General features: G+C 37.2%; 1 protein-coding gene and 1 long non-coding RNA gene across 2 annotated transcripts in view; both read left to right on the forward strand.

Annotated features, from left to right (window-relative positions):
- The window catches only part of LOC145305472 (uncharacterized), an 83,097-nt gene that overhangs the window by 17,913 nt on the left and 48,735 nt on the right, over positions 1 to 16,449 (forward strand). The window lies entirely within an intron of this gene.
- LOC145305692 (uncharacterized) lies at positions 10,375 to 10,928 on the forward strand. The gene is made up of 2 exons (XR_013874685.1): positions 10,375 to 10,504; positions 10,893 to 10,928. It is a non-coding gene; the product is annotated as an uncharacterized LOC145305692 (long non-coding RNA).

The raw sequence follows: 16,449 nt of genomic DNA on the forward strand, positions 1-16,449 counted from the left end.
CAACCACTAGTATAACTATAGACTAAAACAATCCAAAGATTTTAAAATATTTTTTTATTCTTAAAATGCGCTTCATATGGACAAGAGGTTTCTTGTTTAAAATAATTCTAAGTAATCTATCCTTGTTTTTACTCTGGCGAAGCATGGACAAGTATTTTCATAAACAGGGATCTTAAGAGATAAGACAAATCGATTTACATCTCGAATGATGATAAACAAAGTTAACCATTTTGTAGATTTAAATCATTGTTGCAAATTTTGGAAATATTATTTAGCACCCAAAGTTTTTGAACAAACGAATAACATTATGTTGTTATAAAACTTTGGGTACCAATGTAATTTACAGTCCAATGTCTTTTGCTTCCATGAGATTTATGTATATCTATAACAAAATTATGGATCATGGAAAGAAAACGAAGTTGCCGGTTTCGTCGTTTTTTCACAGTAGCCTTTCTCTTATTTCTAGCCCCTGCGGGGGGCTCTAGTCCTGCGGGGCAATCATTTACTTTACCTAACCTAACCTAGAATAACCCTTCAAAAGCTAGTGAAAATACGATGAAACCGGCTACTTCGTTTTCTTTCCATGATCCAAAATTTCTATAAAGGTTACGCATTATAGAATTACTTACATTTTAAGAATTGTTTAAAGAGTTGCTTTGCTTATAACATTATACCTAAAGTTTCTAGGAATCCTTATTCCATAAATCAAGTAAATAGATGAGTATATCATAGACAATGTTGTTGAAAAAAGATTAAAATCATCATATTTAAAATGAATATACAGACTTTCTGGTAATCATTATATAGTTGCTATGCTTCCTAAATTGTACCTAAAAGAATTAATTATGCTAACTTTAACATCGATAGGACAATTCTAACATTCCTAAATTAACGGTAGGAGCTATTTGTTACTGATGATTTAAAACTTTAGAACAATATTTTGAAGAATTATATAAAACTGAATTTTAAGTTAATAATATGTTTTAAATGAATCACGATATTCGAATTTGCGTGTTCCTTATTATCTTAAACATCTGATAATAATTCAATAGGATGGCTTGGGGCTAAAAAGCAATCAATTAATTGACTTTTAGCCCTAATACTATATGAATGTATCTTGAGAAAGCTTAAAATGTCACATGTGACGTCATAAAAATACGTCTAAAAAGGAAGGATGAAAGGAGAATTGGGAAAGAAAAACCCAAAAAAGAGATGGATTTTTATGACGTCACACGTGATATTTTAGGCTTTCTCTGTATCTTAAGATCTCGCTAACCGCTGGACCGATATGGTTCTCCTTTACAGTGAAGCTTCTCACATATACAGGGAAGGCTTATAACTATTTTTAGGGAGGGTAAATCTACCCTCCCAAGAGCAATCACCCTTGAAAAATTTTTAACCTTAAAAAAACTATAAATTATTGCCCCTAGAGGCCTCTGTGAAGTATAGTAGATGTTTATATGCATGTATGTCCAGTAAGATCTCAGTAACCGCCTCTGGTCCAATACTACACTGTCCTGAAAATGGTGGTGCTATCTGTTTAGGAGATATTGTATTATATACACACATACACATACAACATACTACTGTAAAGTATAGGATACTAGCGGCTACGCCCCTTTTTAAAAGCGAAGCTTTTCTATAATTAGGGTCGGTCCGTCCGTCCGTCCGTACGTCCGTCCGTCCGTCACGGATAGCTTTTTTCGTTAATTTAGACATGTTAGAATTGTCCTATCGATTTCAAATTTTGCATGGTGCTTCCTTTAGTAGTTAGGTACGATTTAGAAAGCGTAGCAACTCTATAATCATTACCAAAATGTCCGTACGTCCATTTTAAACATGTTGATTTTTTTACTTTTTTAAATAGTTTTTTTCGTTAATTTAGGCATGTTAGAATTGTCCTATCGATTTCAAAGTTTGCATGGTGATTCCTGTAATAGTTAGGTACGAGTTAGAAAGCGTAGCAACTCTATAATCATTACCAGAATGTCCGTACGTCCATTTTAAACATGTTGATTTTTTTACATTTTTAACAACAAATTTGTATGTGACCTAATTATCCGATTGGTCTGATTTTTGGTATACTGATTCCTGGAACAACAAAGTACAATATTATAAGCGAAGCAACTCTATAATCAAGTCCTAAAAATGTAAGTATGTCCATAATCATTATCCTGTATCAAGCAGTTTTTCAACAAATTTACTTACAATTTTGCTTTGACTCTTATACATTCGCATTCTGATTATTCAGTTCTGACATTATACAAGTGTTAATGTCCGTTTGTCCTACCGTTTCAGAGCTTCGCTTTTATGGATGTTGTCATCCTTGTTTTATAGAAGCTATCCTGTTGAGGAGAACCCGATTGGTTCAGTGGTTAGCGAGATCCTTCGTTACAAACAAACAAACAGACAGACAAACATCGTTCTACTTTGTATTATAGATAGTTTTAACACTTATTTTCTTAAGCTGAAAGATTTTACCCCAAAATACCCCATTAGATAATAAATATAGTTATCAATAAACAATACACTTTTTAGGAATATTCCAGTCGTACTTTTTAGGGCTTGATTTAAAAGCGGCACTTTTCTATAATTAGGGTAGGTTCGTACGTCCGTCCGTAACGGTTAGCTTTTTCCATTAATGTAGGCATATATGTTAGAAATGTCCTATATATTTTAAACTTTGCATAGTGATTCCCAAAGTAGTAAGGTACGATTTAGAATGCGTAGCCATTGTATGTTCTTTACCAGAATGTCTGTACGGTCATTTTAAACTTGTTGATTTTAAACTTTTTGATAACAAATTTTTATGTGGAATAACCATCTGATTGATCTGATTTTTGGAGTACTGATTCCTATTACAACAGGGTATAAGCAAAGCATCTTCATAATTAAGTCTTAAAAATGTATGTATGTCCTTAAACAGTATTCTGTATTTAAGAAGATTTACAATTTTGTCAAAACTCATACATTTATATTTTGCATATTCAGTTCCTACCGTTTCAAAGCATCGCTCTTATGGATGTTGTCATTCTTGTTATAATAAAAATTAGGCTTATAAATATAATTTAGTTTGTTCTCTTGTATTTCAAGAGATGAAAGAATTGTCTGTTTGAAATAAAACTTTATGAATAATTATTTATATTGTAATATACAGGGATCTAAAGGGATAAGACTATGGACGATAATTAGGTGTACATCCTCAATAATGCTAAACAAAATTACCCCTTCTGTATCTGAATCAAAATTATTGATTGAAAAATTTAGACACTGCACTTATAGTTTGAAACTATTTACAATGATTTCAGGATTTAATGAAAATATCAAAAAAGTTTTTTGGATGACCCCCCATTTTCAATTTTAATTTTAGAAGAAAAACTTTTTTTTAGATTAATATTTCTTCTAGGTGCAATTTCTCTTAGCCCCCAACCCCCCCCAAAAAAAATACATGTTCTGGAGACCTGTAAGAATCTTTACTGTAAAGGAGAGCCATGTCGTTCCAGCAGTTACCAAGATCTTATTCTACTGACAAACACACATAAAGACATCCTATTATTGTTGCCCCGAGAGGCCTCTAGGGGCACTTGACGAGGGTGGAGTTGTATCCAAAAATCCATATTTAATTTAGATTTAAAAAAAACCTTCCCCCAAAATAGTTATAAACATTCCCGGGACCTATGAGAAGCATCCTGTTAAGGAGAACCCGATCAGTTCCACGGTTAGCGAGATCCTTCGGTACAAACAAACAAATAGACAGACATCGTTCTTCTTAATATCCTAAAATATAAAGTAGTAAGCTTTTTTTTCACAGATAACAAATTAAAATTGTACCATATCAACAAGAACTAATTCATCCTAATTTGTCTAATCCCCTTATTTCCTGACTATCGATTTAACTTTTTATTGAAATATATCCTTCCTTTCATCCCCTCTTTTTATCAAACTTCTTTATAAAGGGTCAGCTAAATTTAAGTTGCTGATTGTGTACATAGTTTCCTCGGTGTTTTCTCATCCTATCTCAATATTTACGACTAGCTAAAAACGCTTCAAACTTCCAAAAAAAAAGTTTAAATTTAAAGCTTTTTTAGCTAGTAGTAAATATTGAGATAGAATGAGGAAACACCGAGGAAACTGTGTACAAAATCGGCAACTCAAATTCAAATGACATACCAAAGCTAATAAAACAAGGATGGCAACATTAAAAAACATAGATTAATAGGATAGACTTTTCGTCAATGTTTTAAGATTTCATTTTTTACCTTTAAAATCTTTGAATAAAAAAAACAAAAACCTTCTAATTTGTTTTTTAAAATCTTCGACTTTCGTTAGTTTTTTTTATTCAAATGTAGAAATGATCAGAATATTGGACCTAAAAGAATTCGATATTGGTATACAATTTATTTAATTTATCCACATTATATAATGACTGGATGTTTGTTTGAACCGATGGATCTCGCTAACAGCTGAGAACCGATAAGTTTCTTCTTTACAGGGTAGCTTCTCATAGGTTCCAGGAAGGTTTATAACCAAAAAAATAGGGGGGGGGGTCGTACTTTTTCTTTTTGACAATAAAACTAGGGGTGTGTCAAATTCAATTCAACACCACCCACTACGCCCCTAGAGGCCTCTAGGGGCGTAACCGCTAGTTAAAAGAAACATGATAAAACTATACATTATATAAATGTCAATAAATTTAGTTTGATAATATTAATTAATTGATTTTAGAATTGATATGATAACTGCACAAAACTGAAATTTTAATCATTACTATCAATTTTACAGGGATCTAAAGACAATAGCAGCTAAATTGATGTACATCCCCAATGGTGATACACAGAAGTACCCTTTTGTAGATTATCATTAGTATTTAAAACGTTTGGACACTCGACTTAATGAACCAACCAATCGAAAGTCCCGAAAATTTTTGAGACGAATAATAAGAATACGTTAGTGAAAATCTTTGGAGACTGCCATTATGTACCAAATAAATTGACGTCAAACTAAGCTTAGGTTAAGACTTAACATCTAGAGTAGCACCGCTACATCTAAAATTAGATAAAAAGGTGATATAGTTTTTTTTTATTGAACACATTTTATTTCCAGAGTTATGTAAACTGATATGGGAGTGGCTGGATTAGGTTGGGTGTGCATACAAAAACGCGAATTAGAGAGAGAGAGAGAGAGAGAGAGAGAGAGAGAGAGAGAGAGAGAGAGAGAGAGAGAGAGAGAGAGAGAGAGAGAGAGAGAGAGAGAGAGAAGGGACAATGGGCTTTTTTGACACTAGTCCCCAAAGTTTTATGATAATGTTTTCTTATTCGTTGGCTTGATAACTTTAGGGACTTCTTTTTACTTTTGATTGGTTTGTTCATTTAGTTGAGTGTCTAATCATTTCCACCACTAATTATATTCTACAGAAGCTGTAATTTTGACCTAACGTAATACACAAACAAACGAAAAACTACCTCACCTCCTTAATTTTTTTTTTAAAGTTATTTTTTAAAATGTAAAATTAAAGTTATCCTATAAAGTAGTAAGCTTTTTTTGTCTGTAGTTAAAGATCTTGCTAACAAATGAACCGATATAGTCCAAATTTGAAGTAGCTTCTTATAACCTGTTCAACGATGGTTTTAGGCTGAATAATTTTTATAAAAAGCCTAGGTACGGTTTTAGTCTATTTTTCTGCCCTTCCATATCCCTACTAATACAGAGGCCCTTTATGCTAGGGGCGCAGCCACTAGTAAGACTTATCAGTTAACAAAACTAGATTAAAATATTGGTTGAAGAGTTTGATCACTACCCAAGGTTTTACGCCAACAAATAAGATAACGTGGTTATGATATTTGGGTAACAGTGTTATTTATAGTCCGATGTTATTTGATGAATCAATGGCTGTTAAAATTTATTTTTATATTGGTATTTTATGTGAATACCATTAAAATTTTACAGGTCTTATAGTTGTATAATACTATAGTATCACAGTATAATTCTGCATATTGTAGCTTACTTCTGTGTTGTCACGCTAAAGTATCTAATTGACTTTAGGAAATTAACTTTTTGATTTGTCTTTTATAGACATATGCTAATCTTAGATTATTTTGATAAAGTTTTTGGTAGCTTATTTTACTATGTATAGACTATTGAAAATATAGCGAGATTTTTCTATTTTATCTTAATAAGAATTATATAATAAGCGTAAAAAGGGGTGTCAATACCCCCCGTAAAAATTGAAATTAGGAAAGCCTGTTTGCCATATTTACCCCCCTAAAGGTTTACACCACCCTGGCAAAACGCTGTGCACGCCTCTTCATTGCATCTTTTATTTATATATATTTTTTGGCTTGGATTTTATCTCCCATCTTTTAGGGACCATTTCTATTAGTAGTGATAATAAACATCCCTAATAGATGAAAATCTAAAGCTTTCGTGAAAAGAAAAATCGTTCGTGTAAGTAATAAGCAAGAATTTATTTTATTTCTTATTAACTAAAATTACACCTCCCCCCCAAATACAAACATACTCACACACACACTGAAAAACAGTCCTGCACATAAAGAGAGGGAGAGGACATTAGATTGTAAATTACACTTGTACCCAAAGTTTTATAAACTCATTTCTTATTCACTGACTAAAATAAATTGGATACTTTTATTGAATTTTGATTGATTACTTTCAATATATTATTGTTCAAATTTTTAAACCCATAATTTTAATCTACAGAAGGGTTAATTTTGTTTATTATCATTGGGGATGTACATCAGTTTATCCTCTATTGTCTTATCCCTTGATATGCCTATGGCACACACCCAGAATCACACCTTATAAGTGATTTGGGGGGCTCAATTATGTATCAATATGTGTATCAGCTAACTTTAGGAAGGGATAAGACAATGGACGGTGAATTGATGTACATTCATCTCTATTGATTACCTTCTCTGTAGATTACAATTAGGGGTTAAATTGTTTGGACACTTAACTTAACGAACCAACCAATCAAAAATTGACAAAAGTTTTTAAGCCAACAAATAATACAAGTTTGGGTACTAGTGTAATTAACAGTCCAATGTCCCCTGCCGCCCCCCTCCCCTGATATGTATCAATATTTCTCATTGCGGAGCTACTCTATTAATCACTTCCTGTCTCTTTGTCAGTCGGTAATGCTTTGGTAGAAGTGTGATTTTCTCGGGTGCTTTCAAGATAGTCTGCTGTTTTTCTTTGTAAAGCTTTTCCTTAACAAAGAACATCCAGTATACAACTTACATTGTCCGCCAGTCTATTAGTGATACTAAAAAATACATTTATGTAATAATATGTAAAGGTTTTGTAATTTTTCTATTAGTTATACTACCCTAAAGTGTTTCTTTCTCCCCCTTAATTTTGATTTTCTTTAAAAATAAGGAACACAGTAATAGTGTCTGACTGATTATGACGTAACAAAAAAAAAATTGCCAATGAGAGGCCGTTATTGACCAATGGTAAAATTTATAGTGGCCTATCATTGGCTAATTTTTTTTTGTTACGTCATAATCAGTCAGACACTATTACTGTGTTCAGAAATAAGATATGCGGGGGTTCAGTGATCAACAGACACGTTGTAGGAAAGCACCAAACAGTTTCTTAAGTATTTTATTATGTCGACAAAAAGTGGTTTTACAACGTGTCTCAAAAGATCAGTCGTGTGACGTCATAAAAATACGTCTAAATCCATCTCTTTTTAAGGGGTTTCCTTTCAAACTTCTCCTCTCATGCCTTATTTCTATGAAGCTGATCTTTTGAGTCACTTCCGACAACAAATTTTATGTCAGCACGATACATCTAAGACCAACAGGGGATTTTAAAAACTGTTATCTGTTTTTGTATCCATAAACAGACAGATAATCTTAGATTGTTCAATGTTCATACAAACATGTTTTAAGTCAAGGAACAACACCAAGAAGGAAAACATTTGCTCAAGGATGACAAAATGCATGAGTAGCAAAGCACAAAACTGATCATGGATTAACAAACGGACAAAGTGAGATATTGAGCAGTTGTTTAGTAGTTGTGGTCCAGAAATTAGCAAGACCTAAAAAATTATATCTACAATTAACAAACTTTGTCTAGGTCCCAGGAAAGTTTTGGATGGTTTTAGGTTATTTTTTTATGCATTTTATTCAATGCTCCAGTATGCAAGGGGCGCAACCGCTAGGATTTAAAACAACACGAAATTAACAAATCAATAGATATAAAAATGATAACAAAATATTTAGATAAATCAATGGCAATTTTTTGTTGCTTTTGAGGCGTTGCTTATTTAAATTTGAGATCTAATGATTTTAGGTATATATATTTTTAGAAAATAATAATCATAATCCAACTTTTAAGCATATTCTTTGGTTAAGTTGGGTGAAGATAGCCCCGCAAGAAAATTGGTAATCGGGGTTCGGTGGGGGCCTACTTTATTTTCTTTCGTTGTAGAATACAATTAATCCAAAAAGCAAAGAAGACGAAGAAAGTCCCTCAATGGCGTCATAAAGATGAGGGATGAAGAAAGGAGGAGTGGGAAAGAAGATCCCTAAAAAAGAGATGGATAATTCCTCGTTTTTATGACGTAACATGCCGTTATTTTGAGGGACTTTTTTTTGTCTTCAAAAGCAAAGATATTTCAAAGTATCTTTATGTTGGTCTGTCCGTCTGTCCATTGAAATCTTTTGCATTAATTTAGCAACTAATGCATTTTTATAAAAGAATAGATATCCTTATAATAAAGTAACAGGATGTCTGTCTGTGTGTATATTTGTACCAAAGGATCTCGCTAACCTCTGAACCGATCAGGTTCTCCTCAAAAGGGAAGATTTATAACTATTTTGGGGGAGGGTATCACCACCCACCAAAGAGAAATCACAAAAAAACGAGAAAAAATTTTTTTCACGTAGAGACTTGAACGCAACTTAGACAATAATTTATACATATTTGAAATAAAAAAAAACATTTAAAATGCCACTAGAGGCCTCCAGGGCCGGGCATAGCTTAATGCTTAAAATTTAAATATAAAGTTAAATATTTGAAAGTTACCTTGATAAGCAAAATAGAATTCAATAAAACAGAGATAATTTTTTGGAAAAAAAATATTTCGTATTTTCACATTTTGAGCATTAATTGTCTGTTTATTACACAAGTCCCCAAAGTTTTATAATAAGGTTTTTTATTTGTTAGCTTAACCACTTTGTGGGCTTTTAATGGATTTTTATTGGTTGGTTTTATTACATTGAGTGTTTATACGTTTCTATCACTAATTGCAATCTACAGAAGGGGTAATTTGTGAAGTAACATTGGAGATTTACATCAATCAGTCGGCCATTGTCTTATCCCTTTAGATCCCTGACTAATTAACCCCCCCCCCCCCGAAAACATGTACCCACTGTATTACCTAACCTGAGGGGGGGGAGGGGACTCTACCCCTATTGTGTAACCTCACTTTGCTGGTTTTTAACATGTTATTGCTGCGCTACTTATGGTCATAATTGTCCTTATTTGGTTATTTTGATTAGATGTACCTCACCCCTGATAATCAGGTATCTTAAGGGATAAGACAATGGACGATAAATTGTTAAACATTCCCATTACCCCTTCTGTAAAATATAAATATTGGTTGACATGTTTGGAGAGTAGACTACTAGTTTTTAATCACCCAATAGTACCCAAAGTTTTTTAGCCAACGAATAAGATACTGTAGTTATAAAACTTTGGGTACCAGTGTAATTTATTCTCCAATGTCCTCTCCCTGCTTTCCCCTGATAATAAAATATAAATGCAAAATATTGATACCATCAAAAATTCTCGAGCGAATATTTTTTAGATATTTGATTCTATATTTATTCTTTATCCTTATATAAAAAGTAATAGGATGTTTGTCTGCTTGTAGTGAAGGATCTCGATAACCGCTGAACCGTTATGGTTCTTTTTTTACAGTGAAGCTTCTCATAGGTCCGTCCAGGGAAGGTTTAAACCATTTTTTGAGAGTGGTGGTACCCTCCCCTAAGATGTTAAGATGTTTTTTTTGGTGTTTTGACTTTTATATCCATCGCATTAGGGTATTAAATAAAGTAACACTCAATAGAAAACTAATGTTTTAAATGCTAATTCGTTGTCTTGAAGAAGTTTATAAATAGGTTAGTACCTCAAAAACTATATTTTTATTAGTCCCCAAAGTTTTATAAACACTCATTGTATCGGAAGTTAATAGTGTGATGCGTTTGTGAACTCGAACCTTTATCCTTTTGTTTTCCTTATCATTAATGTCAGTTTGGAAAGCGGTGAAATTCAAATGTTCATAATTGAACGCGGCATTCAAAACAATGCTTGCGCATGGATAATAAACAAAGCGAGCGTAACCATCTTTGATCTTTCTTTCAAAATGTGCGGATTATATGCGTGATGAAAAACCATGTATAATCAGAATTGTGGTGTTGTCCGTACTGAAAAATACCTTTGATTGCTTCCCGGCTTTACAGGAACAAAAACTTCGGTAAGAATTCTTTCTTTAAGCATTTTTAATGGAATGGAATGAATTTTAAAAGACGGCAAATTAATCTTTCATTTTTACTTAAATTAGACCAAGTAATTAATTTATTTTTGCATCAGAATATTTTAATCGTAGTCTATAATGATTTTGTTTATGAATTACAAACTCGTATTTAATTTTTGATTAATTTTTAAGCAAAAAGAAACCCTAGTATTTTATATATTTAAAATATAATTTTGAATGCACGCAACCTCTCATAATGAATATTTACTTTATTAAAAAAGACAATTGTTCCAAATAAGAAAAGATTTATTCTCTTTTGCAAGATTTATTTTATCATGTATTTAACATTTTAATATTTGACTATTAATTTTGTTATTTTCTATTTCAGCATGACCGTTTTCATACAATAAATTGTATTAGTAACTATGCTGGTTTTGTCTCTTGTGGGAAGTAGCAGGTTTCGTACGTCTGTACGCAAAGATCTGGTAAACGGCCAGCCAAATGCCGTTGTACCGAAACAATGAAAACGGTAAGAAGTCCAGTCAGCCAGTCAAAGCCAGTGACAGTTACCGTATGTGTTGAATGTGAATAAAATTCTACACGTGACTATAGTTGTAATCAGTGTTAACAAAAGTGAAAATGGCACCTAAAAAGACTAGGTATGAATTATTGTCGGGCAGATTGCCTATGGCAGTTGAAGTGATAACCGCAGAGTTAGCCAGAGTGATGCAGGTAGTTTCAGACACTGCAGACATTAATGTTAATCTCGCCAAGGAATGCATTCTTGTCCATGATGCGAACCTAAATCTGGAACGTACCATGAGCGGTCTTCAACAGCTGGATGTGTTAATCCAAGATGATATTAACCTAAAGGATTTTTATAGTGACGTTATCATGGCACGAAAGAACTATAGCGAGTTAAAACTTACATTAAGTGCCATAGATGAGCTAAGAGCGATAAACAATGAGGTCTTAGTTCTTGGTGATGATCTTGCAGCTCACAAAAACAGTTTGCAGCAACGTTGCATGCAAATAGTGAAAGTTATTAAAGGTGATTATATACCTTTACCAACTAAAATTATTAGTGATTTAACTAAACTGATGGAGACGCTGGCGAAGGCTAAGCAAGAGCCTGTTACGCCAGTCTCAGGTGCCTCGGTAGATCCTATGCTGCCGTCATTTGGCGCCCAATCGTTTGCTGCCAGTCCGATGTTTTCGTCTCATGGGTACATGCCACGCCTTGACGAAAAACTCCTTCCCAGCTTTGATGGGCAAGAATCTTCTTATGCGCAATTTAAGGAGAATTTCCAGAAGCTTACTACTGGATATGAGCCCAGCTACCTGCAGATGGTGTTAAGTTGTGAACGAGTTATGAAGGATAAACCGTTGAGGCTGCAGTTGCAACAGATTGCCACGCACGCAGCGCAATGGACGTATCTGGACCAGTTATTCAAATCCAGAACCAGACAGATGTTGTGTATATTCAACAGCTGGGACAAGAAAGGTAAATTGTCCGAGAGCGGCCAGATTGTTAGCGCTCTTGCTGAGTTCTCAGGTGCCATCAACCAGCTCGAGCAGATGACCAAGGCTGATGGTAAGGATGCAGTTTCTACAAGCCAATGGCTCACAGTTTTATTGTTGGAGATGTTATCCAAGAAACTGCCAAGAGAGTTTCAGGATAAGCTCTACCTTGCACTCGGGTCAATGGACGTTCCCGACGTGCCTAAGCTGCTGGATATACTAGAACAGCAGCGTGGAGCATTATTGACGCCGTCCAAGAGGAAAGGTAATCCTGCCGCAGCCGCGGCCGCCGTAGGCAAACCTGGTACACCTAGCAAGTTCAAGAAGAAGCAGTCCTGTCCGTCAGACGGCTGCAGTGGAGATCATTTTTTGTTTAAATGTTCGAAGTTTACAACCATGTCTGTTCCAGAACGGAAAGATTTTGTGATGAAAATCGGCGGGTGCCTTTTATGTCTTAATAAAGGGCACCGCGCCTCAGAGTGTCCGCGTGCTGAGAAGCTTGGAGGTTGCAGGATCAACAATTGTGGACAGAAACATAACTCCCTCCTCCATGAGTCCGTCGCCCAGGTTTCAGCTGTGTATGAAGCGCCGTTTTTGGGTGAGAATAATTACATGTTGATGCTCCAGAAGTTGGACGCCCTGGATGTCTACAAGAGGAAGGTGCCTGTGTCTGGGATGTGGGACACAGGTGCCAACCTCACCATGGTTACACAGTCTATCGCCAAGAAGTTGCAGTTGCCTTCTACTGGACGTGTAGCTACCATTTCAATGGCTGATGGCAAAGTGCAGTCATGCCCAACAGTTAAGCTCTGCCTGGTTGACCGTAACAAGAACAAGCATGTTATGGAAGCAGCTGTTGTGCACACAATTGGACATACAGATGGGCTGCGCAGCATGGACCCAGTCGCCGCAGCTGCTCTGTTTGATATGAAGCCACAAGATTTTTCATTGGTCAATGGACCACTTGATGTTCTTCTCGGGCATGTTACGCCCACGACGTTCCCAGCGGCGGATAAACTCATCGGCGAGTCAAGATTATACCGCAGCATTTTTGGTACAGGTTTCCTTGTTGTTTCAGCCGATGGAAAGCCTGTTAGCAAGCCAGTTGTTTGTAAAGTTACTAAGTTGGAAGTTGCAGCTATGGACTTCCTATCGAGTGAGGCGTTAGGCGTGCAGCCGCCGCGGCTGTGCAGTGGATGCACGGGCTGCAGGCATTGCTTGGCACTTGCAACAGGCAAGTCAGCCGTTGATCAGCGAAAACAGGATCTGATAAAGGAAGGTTTAACATTGGATCTTGTGAAGAAAGAGTGGACGGCAGCTTATCCATATCGGCTGCCAACACATACGCTGCCGAACAATTCGCGGCAGGCGTATAATATAGCGCTTCGTGATCGCCGGCGCATGTTAAAAAACGGCGAATATGACGTGTTTGTGAAGGTGTTCAAGGAGGCGGTGTCCCGTGGGGTGTATGTCAAAGCCACGCCACAAGACTTAGCATAGGAAGGGCCAATATACTTTAATTCATTAGTGACGGCCTTCAAGGATAGTATTTCTACCCCCTTGAGAATCTGCGCAAATTCTAGCTTGACCTGCAATGGCACAAGTTTAAACCATATTATGATGGACGGCCCACCACCTACCTACACTTTATTTCACAATCTTATCCGGTTCAGAAGTTACAAGTGTGCCTGCGTGTGTGATGTCTGTAAATTTTACAATTCTTTGGCGGCCACGTATGAAGATTCGCAGCTGAAGAGAGTGTGGTTTGCAGAGGATGAACATGCCAACCCCGAAGTTTACTTGACCAAAAAAGTTAACTTCGGGGAGAAATTGGCAGGCGATTTCGCCGTCACAGCCCTGAGATTGACAGCACAGATTTTTGGAGGGCGCAGCCGCCAAGATGTTCATGATGTTTATGGATCTGAATACGTCAAGGGAGCAGAGGTAGTTGCGAAGCAGGACCTGTGGAGAAGTGAGCAACAACCTACCAGTTCCAAGTTTGTACTGCATCAGGATGCTCCAGCTATCAAGCTGGAGCAGTGTACCTACATTGATGACCATACCGGCGGTCATAATAGCAAGCCAGAAGCCGTCAAAATGGTGGAAGAGCTGAAGGAAATGATTGAACCTGGCAACTTCAGCTTTAAATCAGTTATTTATTCTGGAGATGATGTTGATCCTGTTAAGGTACTGGGCATACAATGGGCCCCCAGAGAAGATGTTCTTACTTTACCTGCTCGGGTGAATCATGGCGCCAAGATAAAGGGCCGAAAATTGCTGGAGGACCTTGATCTGTTGGATTTATGGAGAGCCATGCCAGAATGTGTAACGAAGAGAGAGATTTGGCGGGTCGTACAGCAGTTATACGACCCCCTTGGCCTCCTATGCCCACTACTCCTGAAGTCCAAGCTTATACTTCGGGAGGTTTGCATTAGTGGCATATCATGGGATGAACATGTGCCTGCCAAGCTGAGAGATGATTTTGTTGACAGTTTAGCCGACAGGGCTAAGCTTGCAGATGTGCCATTTCAACGTTCTTTAGTTCCTGATGAGCCATTGGGGCTCCCAACCATCATTGGGTTTTCTGATGCTTCAAGTTCAGCCTACGCAGCCATCATCTACCTACGTTGGCCAACGGCCAGAGGCTTCGAAGTGATTTTATGTAGTGGCAAGAGTCGTGTGGCTCCTGTTAAGATTGAGTCTATTCCAAGACTTGAGTTATTGTCATGTCTATTAATGGCAAGATTGGTGGATGCAATTGTCCGAGCCCTGCCCTTTGCAGTAGCAGGCAAGATGTTTTTTAGCGACAGCACTTGCGCTATATCGCAAATTGTGTCTGAATCAGTGATGTTAAACATATTTAACAGTCATCGTGTGAGTGAGATCCAACAGCTGACCAGCCCAGAGGATTGGCGCTGGCTTCCAACAGATCAGAACATTGCAGATCTTGCCACCAGAGGTGCCTGTACCATTCAAGATGTTTCACCAGGATCCAGGTATCAGGATGGGCCTGAATGGCTGCGCCTGGAGCAGGACCAGTGGCCTGTAAAGACGGCGGGTGAAGTAAATCACCCCATCCCAGAGGCTGAGATGAATCAGCGTATGGTCCGATTGAAATGTATGGCCGTCCAGGTAGTTGATACTGATTTCTGGAGAACTTTAGCACGACGTACCTACAGGCAGGCACGTAAAACTATGCAGGCGGTGATCAGAGCTGCCAACTGTTTTAAGTTGTTGCTTGTTAAGAAACGAGTTCCGGCCAGGCAAGAGCCGATGAATGTTGCGGTTCCAGCTGGACAAGAGCCGACGGGAGTTTCGGTTCCAGCTGGACAAGAGCCGCTAGTTGATTCCAAGTTTTATAGCAATCACACTTTTTCAATTACCTACCTAGATGTGGTGTGTGATTTATTCCTGGCATCATACAACCAGGAGAAGGAGATGGTTATGGAGGCTGAAGGTAGATATGATAGTTTTCAACCTTATTATCACGAGACTGAGGTGTACTGGCCTATCGTTGGTAATAATGGCTATTATCCTGTTCGTAAATTCGGGAAGAGAAAGTTATTCAAGGATTCCCCTGGCCTTATTTTGATTGATCGTCACAATAACTTGGCCAGACTATTCCTACATCAGGCCCACGATGAACTTGGCCATGCCGGTCATAGAAAGACTTTGGTACAGAGTCGCAGGTATGCTTGGATATCACGTGTTCATGGAGTATGCACGTCGTTCAGCCCCAACTATGGCAGACGTCCTGCCTGACAGGTTACAATCTTCAGTTCCCTTCTTTCATGTCCATCTGGACCTTGCTGGCCCGATGGAAGTTACAAGGCCTGGCGTCCGCACCAGAAAGAATCCAGCCAAGTACAAGGTTTGGTTGCTAATTGTTTGTTGTCGTTTTATACAAGCAGTGTTTATTGATGTTCTGCTGGATTACAATACTGAGGCTGTCATTATTGGCCTCAGAAAGCTTCAAACATTCTACAACATGCCCAGAGTCGTGACTACAGATCGCGGCACCAACTTTCTTGGCTCGAAAAGAATACTTGATGAAGTTATGAAGAAATCTGATGTGAGTTTTGAGTGGCACCTTGTACCGACTGGCGCTCATTCGTATGTAGGAAGTGTTGAGCGCCAGGTCGCCATGGTCAAGCGTGTCCTCAATAAGAAGTTGTGTGGAGCTGTTGTCAATCACAACGAGTTGTTACTGCTGACTGCTGAAACTGCTAGAGTTTTAAACTCTAAACCCTTGAGCTATGCTACACAAGGGAATGATGTTAATACATGGAGAATCATTTCTCCTGCTGATTTGTTGGGTGGCAGAGCTAACGACGGGATTTGCTCGTTCGAGACCGGTTGCAGAGATCGTATTACACGCCGTTTAAGCCATCTGGAGGAGCTGACTAGACAGTTCCATGAAGTCT

The sequence above is a fragment of the Acartia tonsa genome, chromosome 14, assembly GCF_053477335.1.
Source record: "Acartia tonsa isolate MP-2025a chromosome 14, ASM5347733v1, whole genome shotgun sequence".
Lineage (NCBI taxonomy): Eukaryota > Metazoa > Arthropoda > Copepoda > Calanoida > Acartiidae > Acartia > Acartia tonsa.